A 6,000-nucleotide genomic window follows, 5' to 3' on the forward strand; every position below is an offset into this window, starting at 1 on the left:
ACCGTAATATTGTGAAATATTTTTACAATTTAAAATAATTGTTTTCTATTTTAAAATGTAATTTATTCTTGTGATGCGAAGCTGAATTTTCAGCATCATTACACCAGTCTTCAGTGTCACGTGATCTTTCAGAAATCATTATGCTGATTTGCTGCTCAAGAAACACTTCTTATTAATATCAGTGTTGAAAACAGTTATGCTGCTTATTATTTTTGTGAAAACTGATGCATTTAAAAAAAAAATTGTTTTACGTAAAATAGAAAGTTCAAAAGAACAGCTTTTATTTAAAACAAAAATCTAGCTTTATTTAGATTAAAAGACACATTCATGAACTCCTTAAGATACTCTTTCCATTTTGGATCAATTATCCCTGTTCTTCAAAGTTTGTCCTTGCACAGGGGACATTTAGACGATTAGCTTCTAAACGTCATGCCCAATCTACCTTTGTGCCCCCGAGAGCACTTTGTTCTAATAGCTTTGCTCTAAATTGAGTGGCAGCCATGGGGCCTAACAAAGCAATGCAGGAAATGTCTGAGGCAGTCAGGCTGAACACTTACACACCGGACCTGTAAACGCCACTAAACAGAGGAGAGATCCTCTTATACCCATAATGCAACATATTATGTTTTTCAATTTTCTTAATAGTTATTTGGTCCTATTTTGTGGTTCATGTGGAGAGAAGTTCATTTCAAGTGATTTTTCCTCATTTTCACTCCACATTCCAAAATAATAAGACTATTTTATGATAAACGGGAAAATCTTACGAGCAGCATTTTAAGTTTTACCATCACGGAAATAAATTACATTTTAAAATATATCAAAATAGAAGCTTAACATTGTAAAAATCACCATATGAATGGTTTTACTGTATTTTCGATCAAATAAATGCAGTCTTGGTGAGTATAAGAGACATCAAAAACATAAAAAAATCCTAAAGACCCCAAACCTTTGAAGTAATTAAGTTTATTGAGATCTTTTCGACCAGCAGTGTCAGCGATACTATACAGAAAACAGGGTAAAGGTGCTGCACATAGTCTTTTATGAGGCTGCAACACTCTTGATGGAAAGTTGTTGTCCTCTTGACTTTTATTCCATGAATAGTTACTTCCTGAATATCCTAGACTATCCTGATAGCATTATTTAATGCCTTCACTCATACATCATCAGTCTTGAAGATCCTCTTTTGCTGTTCTACTCTTAACTTTAGTTTCCTATTGTGCTTTTCTCTCAATTCCCAGTCTTTCATCATTCTCCTTCCCTCTTTCTCCACCGCCGGCCTGCTCTTTATGGTTCGACGTCTTGTAATCCTGCCCCTTTATTGCTTTCTCAGTGAGTTGCTGTCAAGGATAAGGCAATTAGCTTATCACCGAGACATGATTTATAGAATCTACAAGTGACACAGTCCTTGCGGTGCCGCACTGATCCTCTTTGATTTCAGCAAAACATCTTGCTCTCGACTGCTTTCCAGCAAGACATATAATAGTCCCGGGGTCAGGGGTTCAGAGAGAGAAGGAGCTCGTTTTAGCAAATACGTCACATAGCTACTGTGCATCAGTGCCTGACTTTTAATGTCATTCAGAAAGCCCTGGGAGGTCTGAAAGCCCCCTATGAAAATGTCCCACTCCCTGAGTTTGTGTGTGTGCGAGGAGGGATAGAGGGAGAGGTCAGATTGGTGCCAAGCTTGATCCCTCTCCTTAAACACAGAAATCATCCAAGCATTTCCACAACTTCATTCCTGAATGTAGTGAACGATATGATGGCATGCAGCCAGGGCACCCAGGAGGGCAGTTTTTGAGCCCCCCCCCCCCATGGGCTGTTGACAATGTGTCATGGCTGGCGAGAGTGAGTGAGTGAGTGAGGGGCAGGAGGTTGAGTATATGCGCTGGTACTGTGTTGAAATGCAGATGGGACAAGACTCGGAGCCAGGGGTCGAGAGGGGGGCCGAGGTGGAAAGGTCAATCCGATGTGCCTCTCCATGCTTGGAGAGGGACCGTTTTTCCATGAGGATGGCTCCAGTGGTCAGGGTTAATGTGCCGGCTGAGGAAAGGAGATGTGCAGATGAATTAATTAGCGGAGGAGCAAAGGACCGTGGAGACGGAGAGGCAAAGGGACAAAAGGCAGAGTCCACTCTGAAAAAGGGGGGCCGGTTTGGGCCCACCAGCACCATAGTGACAACATCAAACACAACAAGACTGTCCAAATATTCTCACTTTGATAAGATCCGATCGATTCTTTCTCACTTTAGGTGCTGTCGTGCAAACACCCATCTGTTTTAAGCACTTTTTTGGTTTTTACGTGACAGCACATTAAGCGTAAAGTGGTAAATAAATCCATGTGTGATGATGGCGAGGGGAGCGAAGGTGTTTCGAGATGTCAGGACAGACGCCATGGTTGATTGAGTGTGAAGTTTTTCTCTTTACTCATGAAATAATGGATAACTTTGAGTTTAAAATTAGGTGGCATTTTGCCAGGTATTTACACAAGATTGAGATCTCAGGGGTGCATCGAAAGAACGTGCCAAACAGATACACTCAACATTGTGACACCGGTAATGCAACCTGGTTGTGTTGTCTGAGATCAGATGTGTTTTTGTTTTTTTTGGATAAATAAAAATAAATAGGTGATTCCATAGCCCCTCCAAATACATAGACAAAATTTAGATATGTTGTTCAACTCTCCAGATTCCTCTAGAGATTCATCTCAATGGTATCTTGACAAATATGTGGAAACACAAGTCAGATATCTCAATGTCAGCTTGTGCTTTTTACCGAATTCTCCAAGACTTTCTGCTTTCCATATTAATTTTACACACTCTAAACACAAATGGTGCTAAATAGCACTAAAAGTGGTTCATTGGCTCGTAATCATATGGAACCACTTTAAGTGCTATATAGCACCTATCTTTAAAAGAATAGTTCACTCCAAAATGAACATTTTGTTTACTCACCCTCAAACCTGTATACGTTTTTTTTTAATGTTGAACACAAAAGAAGATATTTTGACGAACCAAACAGTTGTTGGTCCCCATTGACTTCCATAGTAGGGGAAAAATACTATGGAAGTCCATGGGGACCATCAACTGTTACCAGCATTCTTCAAAATATCTTCTTTTATGTTCAACATAAGAAAGAAACTTATACAGGTTTGTTATGACATGAGGGTGAGGAAATTATGACAAAATGTAGATTTTAGGCACCTTTGTCAAATGGTGCTATGAACCAAGTAGAACACCATTCCCCTCCTTAGATTTTAGATATGTTACTCCACTCTCAAATGTTTGCTATGAATGAGAATTTACTACAATGGCAAAAGCTGTTTTGAACCACTTTTATGCTTTTCTGAGGTCAAAAAGTCCAGTGTGGGGGCCCTGGAATATTTCCTTGGGGGCAAAATGGTTGAGAACCACGTCATCTTCAGGAAATACACTGTATTTTAATGTCATTTTTTAATCCTTTCCCCAACTAAACTAAGAGACTAAGAGAGAGTTAGAGAACCATTCAGGGGCTTAATGGATTCTTTGTATGACAGTGGTGCTATATAGCACCTTAATCAACTCAAAGAACTGCTGAAGAACCACTTTTTTGTGTGTTTAGGTTTATACTTTTACTGTACAACAATTGTACTTTTACTGTGAACAATTTGTAACTTTTTTTTTTTTTTGTGTGTTCTCAAATTGAGTCTCATTTGTGTCAATTTTTAAGTTTTTAGGATAAACATCTGGGATTAAAGTTGATACATACGGAATTTGATGTGTCCTAAACAAGGTACTTTTTCATCTTTTTTGATGCCACAAACTTTGTAAATATGTTGATTCACTTGATGGCAAAATTTGCCTTTCTATTTCTAATATTTAAAGGCAATTGTATAAGTATTATAAGTACATTTACAAGTATACAGACATAAAAACATAAAATATAACTTTTTTTCAGAATATAAATGTAATCAAAGTATTATCTGGTAAACATTTATTTATTTAGCTTTTTCTGCTCAGCTCACCATTAAGTGTACTGTAAAATGACTTTCAATAGAACAAAATAATTGATTAGTTCGTTCGTTCATTCATTCATTCATTTGAATTTATTACTTTATATTTTTTTATTAATTATTATTTGTTTAATGTTATTATTTTATTATTAAAATGAATTTTTATTTAAATGTATTTCAGCTAGGTTCATTTTAAATTATTATTATTATTATTATTACATTATTTTCCTCTGAACTTTTAGTGAAATTCATGTTCAAAAATATGTACTACTATTAACCAGCACCTTAACCTTTCTCATTAGTTTTATACCATATATGATATACTGTGTTTCAGATAAGCTTGAATACTGCTGTGTGGGTTGTAGCTGTGGATAGTTTACAGTGAAGCACATAAAACAATACGTCCATTTAGATCTGTCTTACACAGGCTGCAACAACATTGATTAGTGTCTGAGCTCGAGGGAAATGTGCTGATTCCTCACCTTATCTGTTATTCATTAACAGCTGGCAAAAAAAATTAAATAAAGAGGAAATAGATAACTTGCTACTGCTGTCGTCAGAACAGGATGACAATTTGCTGACAGAAAAAACAATCTTGACACTTCTGTGGTGTTTTGGCTTACCTGCGCAGTTAATAGGTGCAATAAGAATCAACCCACGAGACCCTGTTTAGGATCAGTAGGTTTATGTCATGATGACACAGAAAAAGTGTGCGTAAATTAAATAACTGTTGGAAAACCAAACCAAAGTCAGTACCGTAGAAGCCAAATATTCAATGTAGAGTTATAGGAATTCAAACAATGGTTCTTTATTTGGAAAAATCATATTGTCAAATGTGTTTAAGTTAGTGAAGGACTAAGTGGTGGTGTAAAAATGCTGGGTGTCCTTGAACAGATCTTGAAGGTGAAAAGGCATAAAAGTTGCATGCTGCATACAACATATTGCTGTCTTTTACATTGTCATAAAAATAGGCTATGGCATTATTGCCTATAAACGACAGAACACTGTACAATTGATGGTTCAGTGCCCTTTTGTTGGAGGAGGCTGTAAAAGCATCTTTCTGAACTTTTCATAAAGGGTTATATTTACTTGTGAAGCCTGTCAGGCTTCAGACTTATACTTCTCACATCCAGATGGTATGTTTGATTGCATTTAAATGGAATAAATGGACATAAATAAATGGATTAAACAGTTTTGATCAATATCTGAACTTTATACTTTTATCTTTTAATCACATGATTTTTGGGGCTTGTCTGTATAGATTACATTAACATTTAAGAAATGAAGTATAAATCAGATCATTTTTAATTAGCATCCCTCAAATGAGCCCCATTGAAATGCCCTGAAGCGTATTTCTGTGAAAACTCTGTGTTTGCTTTGCAGGTTTTTGGTAAGAGCGTTCCACTTCTCATGGCCGTCCTGCATGCCGCTGCATTAATGAAGCAGCTCCAAACCAAGCCTTAATCGCAGAGGAACCCATGCATTTTCACATTTCCGGGGATTTCTCAGAAGCGGAAGTCGTCAGAGTTGGGTAAACTTTTATACTGGTAAACGGAAACTACAACAAATATGTTTTTTGTTCCCATTCCCACAAGAGCAAAAGAAAAATCCACAATTCTGTTTCCTAAAGAGATTGATAACGGTGGTCAGAAGTAAGAAAGATGTCAAATTTGCCGTCAGAAACACTCACACAGCGGCATTAACTAGTTTTCAGAGACACAAACTATAGAATTATAAATGCACATTCAATTTTGTAATAATTAAAATATAAAACTTTAATAGGTTTATGGAAACACATCATCACAGTCTGTGAAAAGTGTCCATTTGAACCCACGGGTTTTGAAAAAATGTTTTATTAATAATTTTTCTAATCTTGATTATCAATTGCACACATGATAATTGTGCTTTATATATATATTTTTACATTTTACCTTATTTGTATATTTGTATAGTTGTATTTTGTATTTAATCTGTATTTATGTTATCTGTATGCACCAAGGGTCTGAGAGTAACACA

The sequence above is a fragment of the Sinocyclocheilus grahami genome, unplaced genomic scaffold (assembly GCF_001515645.1).
Source record: "Sinocyclocheilus grahami isolate Dianchi unplaced genomic scaffold, SAMN03320097.WGS_v1.1 scaffold46.1, whole genome shotgun sequence".
Lineage (NCBI taxonomy): Eukaryota > Metazoa > Chordata > Actinopteri > Cypriniformes > Cyprinidae > Sinocyclocheilus > Sinocyclocheilus grahami.